Consider the following 17319-nt stretch of genomic DNA (forward strand, 5'->3'; position numbering starts at 1 on the left):
TTAATTAATCAAATATTATCAAAAATATGCACCCCTCTTTTCGGTAAAGTAATTTCGGTTCCATGACCTAATTTAACTCATGACGAATTTTTAAAATATTTTGGGTTGATTGATTAAAGATATTTATACCTTAAGAATAAACGTTAAATTTCGCAGTGATGTAATAAATTTTTGAATGATATCAATAATTTCGGTCGCCAAACCTAATTTCATCGAATACCAATTTAATACTTTATAGTGAACAAATTAGCGTTTATTATCAAAAGGTTGAAAATAAAAAAAATAAAAACTGTACAGACTTACCTGTGAGATAGTATTCTTAGTGATACTATCTATCTCACTCATAAGATAGTCGGTTTAATTGGTTTTTCATAGCTACATAGGCGTAACCTCGAGCATTCAGTGTTTTTTCTTCTAAACATATGAACGGTCCGTCTCTGCATAAAGTAACAAATTCGGTGTTTGAATAGGTTTGATTATTTGAACATTTACCTCCATGTGACCATTTTCCGCATTTGTGACATCTTTCTAGGTGTCGTGCTCTTCTTTTCGCTGCGGATTTTGATTTTCCTTTACCAAATTGTAGCTTATTATCTTCGCATCTGGATTCTTTTCTTACTCCGTCCAATCTTTCTCTGATTACTGATACTAGTTCACTCGGAAGTGTGTCATTATTACGTTTAGTGATCAAAGTGTGTAGCATTAGACCATGGTTTAGTTCACCGGAAGTCTTCATTTCCTAAAAAAAATAAAAATTTAGAATGGGGGAGAAGACTAGTTCTTTAGGGTCTGCTAGGGAAAGACCATTCGGGTTCCATTTTCGAGAACTACACGAAAACAGAAAATCTAACTCTAACAGAAATACATATTATCCTTTAAAAGACTTGATTCTCCCCACACTTAGTTAGCTGTGGTATCGAAATTGTGATTAACTTCATTGTCAACTTCCATTGGACTATCTATGTAATGTTTAACTCTGTGACCATTAACTTTAAATTCAATTCCATTTGAATTTATTAATTCTATCGTTCCGTATGGGAAAACTCTTTTGACTATGAATGGTCCAGACCATCTTGATTTCAATTTTCCAGGAAATAGCTTGAATCGTGAATTGAAAAGAAGAACTCTGTCTCCTTCTTTAAATTCTTTTAAACTTCTGATTCTTTTATCATGCCATTTCTTTTTTTCTTTCTTTATAGATTAACGAATTTTCGTATGCTTCATATCTTAATTCTTCTAATTCGTTTAGTTGACTTAACCGTAGACGTTCAGCTTCATGTAAATCAAGATTACATGTCTTCAAAGCCCAAAATGCTTTGTGTTCAATTTCTACTGGAAGATGACATGCTTTTCCATAAACGAGTCTGAAAGGTGTGGTTCCAATTGGAGTTTTGTAGGCTGTTCTAAAAGCCCAAAGTGCATCCTCCAATTTTATGGACCATTCCTTCGGATTTGATCCTACGGTTTTTTCTAGAATACGTTTTAAAGCTCAGTTGGTATTTTCAACTTGTCCACTTGTTTGTGGATGATATGCAGTGGAGATTTTATGAGTTACTCCATATCTTTTAAGAACTTTCTCAAGTTGATTATTACAGAAATGAGTTCCCCGATCACTTATTAAAGCTTTCGGTGTTCCAAACCTTGCAAAAAGACGTTTAAAAAAGTTGACTACAACTCGTGCATCGTTAGTTGGGAGAGCTTGTGCTTCCGCCCATTTAGATACATAATCAATGGCTACGAGAATATAGAGATTATTATGAGATTTTGAAAATGGACCCATAAAGTCAATACCCCAAATGTCAAATACTTCACATACTTGAATGACATTTTGTGGCATTTCATCACGTTGACTTATTTTTCCGGCCCTTTGACAAGCATCACAGGATTTGCAAAGAAGGTGTGCGTCTTTGTAAATTGTAGGCCAATAGAATCCAGCATCATAAACTTTTCTTGCTGTTAGTTGAGTCCCATAATGCCCTCCTGTTGGTCCTGTGTGACAATGGTTTAAGATTTTACTAGCTTCATCTCCGAATACACATCGGCGTATTATTCCATCTGGACAACTTTTAAACAGATGTGGATCTTCCCAGAAATAGTGTTTTATATCACTAAAGAATTTCTTTCGTTTTTGGTACGACAATCCTTTTTTAAGAAATCCACATACTAAGTAGTTTGCATAGTCTGCAAACCATGAAATTTCATTATAATCTATCTTCAATAGATATTCAGCAGGAAAGTTGTCTTGTATGGTCGATTCATTTAGAACTTCTAATTCGGGATTTTCAAGACGAGAAAGATGATCAGCGGCGAGATTTTCTGCTCCTCTTTTATCTCGGATTTCAATATCGAACTCTTGTAAGAGTAAGATCCAACAGATTAATCTTGGTTTGGCATCTTGTTTCGAAAATAGGTATCTAAGAGCAGAATGGTCGGTATAGACCACCGTTTTTGCTAGAACGAGATATGAACAAAATTTGTCAAAAGCAAAGACAATAGCAAGGAGTTCTTTTTCAGTAGTTGTGTAATTTGTTTGTGCTCCTTGTAACGTCTTACTAGCATAATATATAGGTTGAAATCGTTTTTCAATCCTTTGTCCTAAAACAGCTCCCATTGCAAAATCACTTGCATCGCACATTAGTTCAAACGGTAGATTCCAATTTGGTGTTATCATGATCGGCGCATTAGTAAGTTTCTCTTTAAGAATATTAAAAGATTTGATGCATTCATCTGAAAAGATGAATGGAGCATCTTTTTCTAGGAGTTTATTCATAGGAGTGGCAGTTTTAGAAAAATCTTTTATGAAACGTCGGTAAAAACCGGCATGCCCTAGAAAACTCCTAACTCCTCTAACATTGGTGGGATATGGAAGTTTAGCAATTACATCTACTTTAGCTCTATCCACTTCAATTCCTTCTTTTGAAATTTTATGTCCAAGAATGATGCCTTCTTTAACCATGAAATGGCATTTCTCCCAATTAAGTACTAGATTTGATTGTTCGCATCTAATAAGCATTCGTTCCAGATTTACTAGACATGATTCAAAAGTATCACCGAAGACTGAAAAGTCATCCATGAAAACTTCCATGCATTCTTCTATCATGTCGTAAAAAATTGCCATCATGCACCTTTGAAAGGTTGCAGGGGCGTTGCAAAGTCCAAATGGCATGCGTTTGTAAGCAAAAGTACCATAAGGGCACGTGAACGTGGTTTTCTCTTGGTCCTCGGGTGCTATTGGAATTTGAAAATATCCGGAAAAACCATCAAGAAAACAATAGTAACTATTTCCGGCTAATCTTTCCAACATTTGATCAATAAAAGGTAAGGAAAAGTGATCTTTTCTGGTGGCGTCATTTAATTTTCTATAATCAATACATACACGCCATCCTGTTACAGTCCTAGTAGGAATAAGCTCATTTTTCTCATTTGTAATGACAGTCATGCCACCCTTCTTAGGCACGCATTGAACTGGGCTTACCCATGGACTATCAGAAATTGGATAAATTAAACCTGCATCCAGCAGTTTAATAATTTCTTTCTTAACAACATCTTGCATATTAGGATTTAGTCTTCATTGGCGTTGCACATACGTTTTATGACCTTCTTCCATAAGGATTTTATGTGTGCAATACGAAGGACTTATTCCTTTAATATCATGAATCTTCCATGCAATAGCTGGTTTATGAGCTTTCAACACAGAAATGAGTTGAGATTTTTCATTTTTAGTAAGAGAAGACGATATTATTACAGGTAATTCAGATTCACCATGTAAATAAGCGTATTCCAAATGGTTTGGAAGTGGCTTTAACTCTAATTTCGGAGGTTCTTCTATCGATGATTTATATCGATATCTGTCTTCTTCTTTTAGCATTTGAATTTCTTCTGTTGTTGGTTCATATCCACTAGCCATTAGTGTAGCTAACATTTCAGCTTCATCAATTGGTTCAGTTCCTTCTCCTAAAGAACATTCTCCTGTTCCTTGTAATTCTGGAAATTCTTCTAACAATTCTGCATGTGAATCTATAGTTTGAATATAATAGCATGTATCATCTGCAGATTGCGGTTGTTGCATTGCTCTATCAACTGAAAAGGTAACACTCTCGTCCTCTATACTTAGGGTCAGTTTCTTACCAAACACGTCTATCATTGCTTTAGCCGTGTTTAAGAATGGTCTTCCTAATATGAGAGGAACTTGAGAATCTTCTTCCATGTCCAGAACAACAAAATCTACTGGAAATACTAAAGTACCAACTTTAACTAGCATGTTCTTCATTATCCCTCTAAGATATTTTATTGATCGATCGGCTAGTTGTATGCTTATTCTTGTTGGTTTTAATTCTCCAAGGTCTAGTTTAGCGTATAGTGAATACGGCATTAAATTTATACTAGCACCTAAGTCTGCTAATGCTTCTATTGAACTAAGACTACCCAGAAAATATGGAATTGTGAAACTTCCTGGATCAGATAGTTTTTCTGGTATCTTATTCAACAGCACTGCTGAACAATTAGCATTCATAGTAACAGCCGAGAGTTCTTCCATTTTCTTTCTATTTGAGATTAGATCTTTCAGAAATTTAGCATATCTAGGCATTTCTGAAATCACATCAATGAAAGGAAGATTTACATTTATCTGTTTAAACATATCCAAGAATTTAGATTGATCGGCTTCAAGTTTCTCTTTTTTCATTTTACTCGGGTAAGGAAGTGGTGGTTGGTATGGTTTAACATAAGGTTTAGCCTTAACTGTGTTATCTTCATTAACCTTTTCAACTACCGGTTCTTTTTTCTTATCTTGATCAGGTTGTGGTTCTTGTGGAGTAGGAATAGTTTCATCAGAAGTTACAGGTATTTCAGGTGGTTTAAGTGTTGTACCACTTCTTGTGGTAATGGCTTTAGCTGTTTCATTCCGGGGGTTAGCATTTGTATCACTAGGTAAACTTCCCGGTTTTCTTTCACCTATTAACCTTGCTAGGTTACTTACTTCTTGTTCCAAGTTTTGAATTGAAGCTTGTTGATTTCTAAATGCTTGAGCATTTTGTTCATTCGTTTGTTTCTGAGATGTGAAAAACTGCGGTTGAGTTTCAACTAGCTTTGTCATGATATCTTCTAAATTCGGCTTTTTATCATCGGTTTGTGGTGGTTTGTTTTGAAAATGAGGTCTTTGCTGATTGTAAGTATTATTGGATACTTGTTGATTGCTAGGACCTTGTTGGTTGTTGTATGGAACATTTCGATTCTAATTCTGGTTTTGATTGTAAATCGGTCTTGGCGGTTGATAATTATTCTGATAATTATTTCCAGGCCTTTGGTTTAGATATGAAACATTCTCTCTTTGTTCCATTGTTAGTTCAATACTGAGACAATCTTTTTGTCAAATGTGGTCCTCCACACTGCTCACAACTAATTCGTATTGAGTAGATATCTTTAGTCATCTTTTCCATTCGTCTCTCGACAGCATCTATCTTTGAAGAAATGGAATCTAAGTCATGGCTAGAATCGGCTCTAGCTGCTTTAGATGATCTAACAATATCTTTTTCTTGGTGCCACTCATGTGAGTGGGAAGCAGTGTTATCAATAATTTTGTAAGCATCAGTTTCGGTTTTCTTCATAATAGAACCACCAGCTGCTATATCTATGTCTTTCCTTGTAGTGATGTCGCATCCTTGGTAGAATATTTGTACTATTTGACAGGTATCTAAACCATGTTGTGGACTTCCTCTCAATAACTTTCCAAATCTGGTCCACGCCTCATATAGAGTTTCGTTTGGTTTCTGTGTGAATGTAACAATTTCTCCTTGAAGTCTTACGGCTTTAGATGCCGGAAAGAATTGTTTAAGAAATTTTTCAACTAAAACGTCCCATGTATCAATCGCCCCTTCAAGTAACGATTCCAACCAATCTTTGGCTTCTCCCTTTAAAGTCCAGGGAAATAACATGAGATATATCTGTTCATCCTCCACTTCTCGGATTTTAAATAGTGTGCAGATCCTATTAAAGGTACGGAGATGTTCATTTGGATCTTCCTTCGGCGCACCACTAAATTGGCATTGATTAGTCACCATGTGTAGAATTTGTCCTTTGATTTCATAATCTGGCGCATTAATGTCAGGATGAGTAATTGCGTGACCTTGGCCAGTACGTTTAGCTCTCATTCGGTCTTCCATACTTAAAGGTTCCAGATTTTCCATAATTGAATTTGTTGAATCGGAATCACTAGAGGATTCTGATTTAATGGTTCATTCCTCAACAATCTCTGTTTGAATGATTGGTGGTTCCGGAGGAAAAATTAATGGTTCAGGATCTATGAATTGTCCCTGAATATTCTCCGGATTCTCAATTGTGAGGCCGGGTTCAAAAAATGGATTATCGGAAATTTGAATTGGAGTATTTGGTTGACTGGATGACGATTCTAAAGAAAAATCAACGGCAGTAATATTTGCTAAATGTCTTGATCTGGTTACAGGTGGTGAACGTACAAAAGGTGGTGAACGTCTTGCTCGGTGCATTCACTGAATATCCTATTAGTTTTTAAAAGGAAAGAAAAATTATATAAGTTATCCAATTAATAGACTTTTCTGATTTTGCCCACGTTTCGAATAGCCAAAAGATGCAGCAGAGGGGCAGGATTCGTTTGGTCTCAATATAATTGAGGACTGTTTGGCTCCAATAACCCGGTCCACGTACAAATCCAACTATTACTACGAACCAGAAAATTTTGATGTCTATCAATTTAACCACTTAAAATAAATTTTCGTAATTTTAAGAAATTTAGATAAGAAGTAGAATAAAAATCTATGTCCTAAAAACTAGAATAGCGAGAAATAAGAAAGAAAAAGAGCGCGTCGAAAAAGGTTGAAAAAGAAAAGATCGAAAAATAAAAGGCGTCGAAAAATAAGAAATAATAAAAAAATGACTTATAGAACTTAAAAACACTCGACTAACCCAACCTTATTACTATCACTAACTTAAAATTATAATCGCAAATTGAGATTACTAATTGGAGTTATAATTGATACATAGGTAAAAGGCGTCGAAAAATAAAAATAAGAAAGTAGCGCGTTGAAACTTAAAAAGGAACTAAAAACTAAAAATTAAAAGTTGCGTCTAAAAATATTAAAGCTTAAAAGTAAAACTATATCCCAAATGGAAATAACTTAAAAAGGTACTAAAACTTAAAAAGGCGTCGCAAAATTCTAAAGCACCTAAATCTTAGTCTAAAGAAAAAGCACTAAAGGGATTTTACGGCAAAGCCTAAAAATCTAGAAATAAAAATAACTATGGCAAAAACAAAGTTTAAAACTAAATACGAGCGAAATATACAAATGTTACGCTAAAAACAAATAAAAATGGACAAAATATAAAAATATACTAATAGTTGTATAAAGTACAATTTTTATAAATATATTATTTTTAGATTATTTATTTTATAAAAGTATTAAATTTATAATTCAATTAAACTAATTTAACTAAATAATACAAATTAAATAAAAACTAATAACTAATTAATAAATTAAGAATAACCTAATTAGGGTTTATATATATAATTAATAATAAAACCGTAATGATTGCAGTTTTCAGTCAATTCTGGCGTGTCTGCAGAGCTCATGTGATCGCATGAGTTCTTAGTTACCAGGCCATGCGATCGCATGGGCTAGGGTTTCGGGCCAGACACTGGGCTGCTACAGTACAGGCCGAGAGTTTTTATTTTTATTATTATTATTTTTTTTTGCTGTTTTAATAAAAAATTATGTAATATATTTATATAAATTAAATAAAACTTATTTTTTTTTATAAAATAAAGATAAAGAAAATTTTTTTTTTATAACTTACAAACTCTTAAAAATATTTATATTTTTGTTTTTCTTTTTATATTTTCGAATATTTAAAACGTATTTTTACAAAAGTGTATTTATTATTTTTTTTTAAAAAGTAAACTAAAAATAAAAATTGTTTTTTTTTATATTTAGCGTTGCGCTTCCGGCTTTTAAGCTAGATTTTGTTCCCCGGCAGCGGCGCCAAAAATACTTGATGTTATGCGAGGTGTATATAAAATAGCTTAAATTTTACTAAGAAATACTATTAAATACGATACAATTTTACACAAGATATTTATTTATTTATTAAATGGATATACTTAAACCTTGCTACAACACTTATAGGCAGTGTACCTAATCGTACATTAGTGTAGTTTTTAGTAAGTCCGGTTCGTTCCACACGGAAAAAAAATCTTTAAACAAAGCTTAACGCTATATTAGTTTTATTTTATAAAAATACAAATATATATATATAAGTAATATTATTATTATAAAGGGGGTTTTTACCGTTTAATGACCAGTTTGTCGATTTTAAAAACTTTAGTCGCAGTTAAAATCTGATGTAAAATAATAAAAATAAATATAACTTAATTTAAAGCATAAAGTAAATAACAATAATGAAATTGCGATAAATAAAAGTGCGATAAAATAAAATTGCGATAATTAAAAAGTGCGATAATTAAAAGTGCAATTAAATACAATAACAATAAATAAAAGTGCGATAATTAGAAGTGCAATTAAATATAAAATAAAGGAAATTAAATATGAAATAAAAGAATTATGCTTATTTAAACTTCCGTAATCATGATGTTTGACGTGTTGATTTTAGTTTTATGCCCATGGGTTAATTGTCCTTTGTCCTGGATTATTTAATATGTCCGTCTGGTTTTTGTCCATAATAGTCCATCAATCATAAATATAAAGTGCGAGTATCCTCGTCAAATTATCCTTATACCCGAAGTTAAATATTCCAACTAATTGGGGACTTAAACTGTAACAAGATTTTAATACTTTGTTTAATAATTACACCAGGTTATCGACTGCGTGTAACCCAAGGTTTTAATACTTTGTTAACAATTATGCCAAGTGTCCTTGTACATAATTTCACCCCTGTTTTAATAATTCTAGTGGCTATTAATCCATTCCCGTGTCCGGTTAAATGAACGATTATTCGTACATATAAATATCCCGCCCATCGTGTCCGATTGAGTGTATATGGTTATTTATAGGGACGTCCAATTGTAAATCTTTATATTAGAATTAACAAACTATCATTTAGTTAAACAAATATAAAGCCCATTAATAGCCCATAGTCTAATTTCCACAAGTGTTGTTCTTTTGTCCAAACCCCAATTATGGTACAAAGCCCAATTACTCAATTTTAGTAATTAGCCCAACATCATGATTACTTCGTTTTAAATAAGCATAATAATAACTTAGCTACGAGACATTAAATTAAAAAGGTTGAACATAACTTACAATGATTAAAAATAGCGAAGCGTTACACGGACAGAATTTCGACTTACACTCTTACAACATTCGCTAACATACCCTTATTATTAGAATTAAAATTAAAATTAAAATTAAAATATAAATATAAATTATAAATATAAATATTACGTATAGATATAGAGAGGATGGATTAATGGATATATATTACGTTCACTAAACTGCGAATTTATAGGCCTGTGAACTGAAAAAGGAGCTCATGCGATCGCATGAGATTTGCTCTTCAAGGCCATGCGATCGCATGGCCAGCTGGGGAGGCTCACATTTGGTTGTTTTCTTCTGCCGACGGTTTTATAATATAATATAATATATATATTAATTTTAAGAATTAATTATATATTATATTATATTCATGTGCATAGTTGACTTGTAATTTTTAGTCCGTTGCGTCGAGCGTTGAGAGTTGACTCTGGTCCCGGTTCCGGATTTTCGAACGTCCTTGCGAATAATTTAATATCTTGTACTTTGCGTTTTGAATCTTGTACTCTTGTAATTTTGAGACGTTTATTATCAATAATTGGAACCTCTTTGATTGCATTTTGTACTTTTGAGCTTTTTGATCGTTTGCGTCTTCAATTTGTCGAATCTGTCTTTTGTCTTCACCTTTTATTATTTAAACGAATATCACTTGTAAATAGGATAATTGCAACTAAAAGCTTGTCTTTCTTGAGGAATAATGATATGAAATATATGTTAGTTTTTAGCATTATCATTAATATAGCAGTTGTTTATGCAAGTGTATAATTACACTTACATTATACACTTGTTGATGCAAGTGTAAAATGACAGTTTTGGCAAGTAAATTGAAACAAACACAAATGCATAAAGCGAAAGCTATATTTTACACTACAAATTCACTGTCCAACATGTATAGTATATACTCGCTTTACATATTCACTGTCCAGCATGTATATTGTATACTACAAATCAACAAAGGACATGGAAGGTAAATTGAAACAAACACAAATGCATATAGTGAAAGCTAAATTGAAAGGTACGCTGTACAAATGGAACTTAAACTGTACACTTTCATATGTAAATAAAAAATCAACAAAGTGAAAGCTAAATTAAAACAAACTCAAATGCATAAATTAAAGGTACTATTTCATTGATCATCAAAATTCAGTACATTGTAGACATAATAAAGCTTAGGGATGACTGTTACATAGAACATCAAAACAAACTACATCAATACCCAATTAATTAATAGTTGAAGACATAAACAACTTGTAAGACCTGAGTTCGAGATGTACACTTATGTATATAAATAAAAGCTGGCGACCCTCATTTTCAGCTTTGGGCCGCGGCGCGGCTATGGTCTGACTGGCCAGCTGTCTTCTTTTGTGACATTTAAAAGGGCTTTTTGGTAATTTCACTGGTGGGACGAATTTTAAAGCACAAGATCAGTTTGGTGGGTGTCATTACACCATTTTCAACCACCTTTTTCCTTCCCACTTAAATTCTAGAGAGAGTGAAGGTTTTTAGTATGAGAAAGCTCACTTTGAGGAAAAAGGAGACCAAATCTCACCGGAGTCTGAGTTTTAAAGTTGTTCCCTACGTCTCTAGCTACGTCTTGATTGTGTTGGTAAGTCTTAACTCCGTGATTCGAGTTTAATTGATTTATGGCTAGGGTTTGTTCATTTAAGGCTTGAAAGACCCATTTGGGGGTTAAATGGGTGAATTTGGGTTAAATTGATATGCGGAAACCCTAAGGTTTGTAATCTAGGGTTTGGTCTTGTGATTTGGTGTTTGTAAGTGTTAATTGTGTTGTTAAATCACTAATACACTTGTGTGGTAGTGAAAGGTTATTAATGGGTTCAAGTTTGACCAAATTATAAGTCTTAATATTAAAATGGGTCAAATGGGTAATGGTTGACCTAGTTAGGTAAGATGGGTATGAAATACCGCTAGTTTGTGTTAGTTGGTGTTATGGGACTTTAATCACTAGCCTTTAGTGATTTATGATAAGTCTTGATCAAATTGGGTGGTTTCGGTGTAAATGGGTCATTTATTACAAATGGGTCATTAAATGCACATGAGTTAATTGTTGATGCTTAGTCCAACGAGTTGGTGTATTGAATGTGTACTTAATGTATTAGGTACTTCACCTTGAAGCTTGTGGATTTGCATAATCATCACCTAGGAATTAAGGTGAGTGGGATATTTATGCATGTATGTATATAGTATATTTATTGTATGCTATGGCATGATCCGCGGAGAGGGTAGCACTATAGAACGGGTGTTGAGGTGTGAACCACAGAGCTGGTAGCATCAAATTGTGAAACAAGGAGCCGGTAGTACTATAAAATGAGGTGTGAACCAAGGAGCCGGTGACACCAAAGTGTGAACCAAGGAGCCGGTAGCACTATAAAAGATTACGACTCAAGTGCGTAGTGGCGTGAACCAAGGAGCCGGTAGCATCATAGCATTACATATGGTGTGAACCACGGAGCCAGTAGCACCGTGACGCGTGTATGGTTAACCATATAGTTTGTGTGTGTATTGTAGCGTAGCATATTATATTTTGGACTATATGCTATTGTTTATGCTAGTTGCGGTAACGGAGGTTATTTGCTTTATACTTAGAGTTCGTATGCTAATGTTATACTGCTAGCATGTTTGTGGTATGTGAGTAGGTGGTTGCAAGTAGGTATATTATATATGCATGTGTATACTTATTGCACTCACTAAGCGTTAGCTTACCATCTCGTTATTTACATTTTTAGGCTCCGGCGTGGATTTGGGTAGTTTAACCCCAAACACCATGCTCGAGTTATTGTTTGGCATTTAAACTTGTCGGTCGAAACTTATATTTTTGAATTGTAATGAGCGAATGATGCTCGGTGATCAAATACTTAGATTGGGGTATTAAAACTTGTAAACTCTATTAGTTAGGTGATGGAAGGCCCTTTGAATCGATAGTTGTTGTTTAATACGAAATTCGGACCTTGTGTAAAATATTTAAGTAGGAATCAGCAACAGAGGCGAGCCGCGTCGCGGCTGATAATGCTAAAACCGAACATATATTTCATAGCATTATCCCTCAAGAAAGACAAGCTTTTAGTTGCAATTGTTCTATTTACAAGTGATATTCGTTTAAATAATAAAAGGTGAAGACAAAAGAAAGATTCGACGATTTGAAGACGCAAACGACCAAAAAGCTCAAAAGTACAAAGTACAATCAAAGTGGTTCAAATTATTGATGAGAAACGTCTCAAAATTACAAGAGTACGAGTAGCAAAACGCAAAAAACAAGATATTAAATTGTACGCAAGGACGTTCGAAAATCCGGAACCGGGACCAGAGTCAACTCTCAACGCGCGACGCAATGGAGCTAAAATTACAAGTTAACTATGCACATAAATATAATGTAATATATAAATAATTCTTAAAAATTATATATATATTATATATATTTATAAAATCGTCGGCAAGAAGCAAACAACAAATGTGACCTGTCCCAGCTGGCCATGCGATCGCATGGCCAGGAAGAAGGAATTCCATGCAATCGCATGGCCCCAATTTGAGGGTCAGGTCCTATAAATTTCGCAGTTTTGGTCGAACAAAAACACATCTTTTTCTTCTCTTCATCCACACGTGTATATATATATATATATATATATATATTATAATTTTAATTTTAATTTTAATTTTAATTTTAATAATAATAAGGTATGTTAGCGAATGTTGTAAGTGTGTAAGTCGAAATTCTGTCCGTGTAATGCTACGCTATTATTAATCATTGTAAGTTATGTTCAACCTTTTTAAATTAATGTCTCGTAGCTTATTTAAGCCAAAGTAATCATGATGTTGGGCTAAATATTAAAATTGGGTAATTGGGCTTTGTACCATAATTGGGGTTTGGACAAAAGAACGACACTTGTGGAAATTAGACTATGGGCTATTAATGAGCTTTATATTTGTTTAATTAAATGATAGTTTGTTAATTTAATATAAAGATTTACAATTGGACGTACCTATAAATAACCATATACACTCGATCGGACACGATGGGCGGGATATTTATAAGTACTAATAATCATTCATTTAACCGGATACGGGAATGGATTAATAGTTAATGGACTTATTAAAACAGGGGTGAATTATGTACAAGGACACTTGGCGTAATTGTTAACAAAGTATTAAAACCTTGGGTTACACGCAGTCGATATCCTGGTGTAATTATTAAACAAAGTATTAAAACCTTGTTGCAGTTTAAGTCCCCAATTAGTTGGAATATTTGACTTCGGATATAAGGATAATTTGACGAGGACACTCGCACTTTATATTTATGACTGATGGACTGTTATGGACAAAAACCAGACGGATATATTGAATAATTCAGGACAAAGGACAATTAACCCATTATAATAAACTAAAATCAATACATCAAACATCATGATTACGGAAGTTTAAATAAGCATAATTCCTTTATTTCATATTTAATTGCACTTTTAATTATCGCACTTTAATTTATTGTCAATTTAATTATCGTACTTTTTAATTATCGCAATTTTATTTATTGTCATTTTATTTATCGCACATTTATTTATCGCAATTTCATTATCGTTATTTACTTTACGCTTAAAATTAAGTTATATTTATTTTTAATATTTTACATTAGATTTTAACTGTGACTTAAGTTTTAAAATTGACAAACCGGTCATTAAACGGTAAAAACCCCATTTTTATAATAATAATACTACTTATATATATATTTATATTTTTACAAATATTGTTTTTAAAAATATAGCGTTAAACTTGGCTAAGATCCTTGTGGAACGAACCGGACTTACTAAAAACTACACTACTGTACGATTAGGCACACTGCCTATAAGTGTTGTAGCAAGGTTTAGGTATATCCACTCTATAAATAAATAAATAACTTGTGTAAAATTGTATCGTATTTAATAGTATTTCCTAGTAAAAATAAAACTATTTCGTATACACCTCGCATAACATCAAGTATTTTTGGCACCACTGCCAGGGAACTACTTAAACGCCGGAAGCGAAACGCTATATTATAAAATAAAAAAAAATTTAAGTCTTAGTTTACTTTTGTAAAAATACGCTTTTGTAAAAATACGTTTTAAATATTAAAAAATACAAAAATATAAAAAGAAAAATATCTATATATTTATTTTTAAGAGTTTGTTTAAAATATATAAAGTTAAAAAGTATTTTTTTTTTAGTTTTTAAATATAAGTATTTTATTATTTTATATAAATATTTATTTATACTAAAAACAGAAAAACAGAAAAAAAAAATTAATTATAAGTATACGGCCCGAACTGTAGCAGCCCATATCCAGGCCTGGTACCCGAATCCATGCGATCGCATGGAAAACCAACTAACACCTCATGCGATCGCATGAGGTGATTTGACAAGCCTGGTAACCTCAGCCGACAGTTTAGGGTTTAATTTAATTATAATTATTATTATTAACCCTAATTAGGGTTTATTAATTAATTAATTTCTAATATTAGTTTTAGTTTAGTTTTATTTAATTTGTAATATTTAGTTATAATTAGTTTTATTAAATATATAAATTAATACTTTTATAAATATTAATATAAAAATAATATTTTTATAAAAATTATTCTTTTTACAACTTTAAGTTTATTTTTATATTTTACAACTTTTTATTTGTTTTAGCGTAATATTTGTATTTTTCGTTCGTATTTAGTTTTAAGTCATAGTTTTTGCCATAGTTATTTTTATTTCTAGATTTTTAGGCTTTGCCGTAAAATCCCTTAAGTACTTTTTCTTTAGACTAAGATTTAGGTGCTTTAGAATTTTGCGACGCCGTTTCATAAATTTTAGTACTTTTTAAGTTATTGCCGTTTTGGATATAGTATTCCTTTAAGCTTTAATATTTTTAGACGCAACTTTTAATTCTTAGTTTTTAGACTTTTTCGACGCGGTACGTTCTTTTTATTATTTTTCGACCTTTTATTTTTTGACGTTTTTCGACGCACTCTTTTTCTTTCTTATTTCTCGCCGCTCTAGTTTTTAGGACATAGAATTTTCTATTTCTTCTCTAAAATTTCTTTAAATTTCAACGAAAAATTATTTTAAGCGGTTAAATTGATAGACATCCAAAATTTTCTGGTTCGTAGTAATAGTTGGATTTGTTAGTGGCGAGTTGTGGGCTTCAGATTTAAAGGGTCCTGGCTACCTGCTGCATCTATTGGCTATTCGAAACGTGGGTAAAATCAGAAAAGTCTATTAATTTGATAACTTATATAATTTTTATCTTTTATAAATAAAAGGATATTCAGTGAATGCACCGAGCAAAACGTTCACCACCTTTTATACGTTCACCACCTGTAACTCGATCAAGACTTTTAGCCAATATTGTCACCGTTGATTTTTCTTTAGAATCGTCATCTAGTCTACCAAGTACTCCAATTCAAATTTCCGATAATCCATTTTTTGAACCCGACCTCACAATTGAGAATCCGGAGGATATTCAGGGACAATCAGAGTTCCTGAACCACTAATCTTTCCTCCGGAACCACCAATCATTCAAACAGAGATTGTAGAAGAACAACCCATTAAATCAGAATCCTCTAGTGATTCAGATTCAACAAATTCAATCATGGAAAATCTGGAACCTCTAAGTATGGAAGACCGAATGAGAGCTAAACGCACTGGCCAAGGTCATGCAATTACTCAACCAGACATTAATGCGCCAGATTATGAAATCAAAGGACAAATCCTACACATGGTGACTAATCAATGCCAATTTAGTGGTGCGCGAAAGGAAGATCCAAATGAACATCTTCGTACCTTTAATAGGATCTGTACTCTATTTAAAATCCGAGAAGTTGAAGATGAACAGATCTATCTCATGTTATTTCCCTGGACTTTAAAGGAGGAAGCCAAAGATTAGTTAGAATCGTTACCTGAAGGGGAGATTGATACATGGGATGTTTTAGTTGAAAAATTTCTTAAACAATTCTTTCCGGCATCTAAAGCCGTGAGACTTCAAGGAGAAATAGTTACGTTCACGCAAAAGCCAAATGAAACTCTATATGAGGCGTGGACAAGATTTGGAAAGTTATTGAGAGGATGTCCGCAACATGGTTTAGACACTTGTCAAATAGTACAAATATTCTACCAAGGATGTGACATCACTACAAGAAAAGACATCGATATAGCAGCTGGTGGTTCCATTATGAAGAAAACAGCAACTGAAGCTTACAAAATTGTTGATAACACTGCTTCCCACTCACATGAGTGGCATCAAGAAAAAGATATCGTTAGATCATCTAAAGCAGCTAGAGCCGATTCTAGCCATGACTTTGATTCCATTTCTGCAAAGATAGATGCCGTCGAGAGACGAATGGAAAAGATGACTAAGGATATTCACTCAATACGAATTAGTTGTGAACAGTGTGGAGGACCACATTTGACAAAAGATTGTCTCAGTATTGAACGAACAATGGAACAAAGAGAGAATGTTTCATACATGAACCAAAGGCCTGAAAATAATTATCAGAATAATTATCAACCGCCAAGACCAATCTACAATCAAAATCAGAATTATAACCGAAATGTTCCATACAACAATCAACAAGGTCCTAGCAATCAACAAGTATCTAACAATCCTTACAATCAGCAAAGACCTATTTTTCAAAACAAACCACCACAAACCGATGATAAAAAGCCAAATTTAGAAGATATGATGTCAAAGCTAGTTGAATCTCAAGCGCAGTTTTTTACATCTCAGAAACAAACCAATGAATAAAATGCTCAAGCATTTAGAAATCAACAAGCTTCTATTCAAAATCAGGAACAAGAAGTAAGCAACCTAGCAAGGTTGATAGGTGAAAGAAAACCGGGAAGTTTACCTAGCGATACAAATGCTAACCCCCGGAATGAAACAGCTAAAGCCATTACCACAAGAAGTGGTATTACACTTAAACCACCTGAAATGCCTGTAATTTCTGATGACTCTATTCCTACTCCACAAGAACCACAACCTGAGCAAGAT

This window comes from Rutidosis leptorrhynchoides, chromosome 3, assembly GCF_046630445.1.
Source record: "Rutidosis leptorrhynchoides isolate AG116_Rl617_1_P2 chromosome 3, CSIRO_AGI_Rlap_v1, whole genome shotgun sequence".
NCBI classification, from domain to species: domain Eukaryota; kingdom Viridiplantae; phylum Streptophyta; class Magnoliopsida; order Asterales; family Asteraceae; genus Rutidosis; species Rutidosis leptorrhynchoides.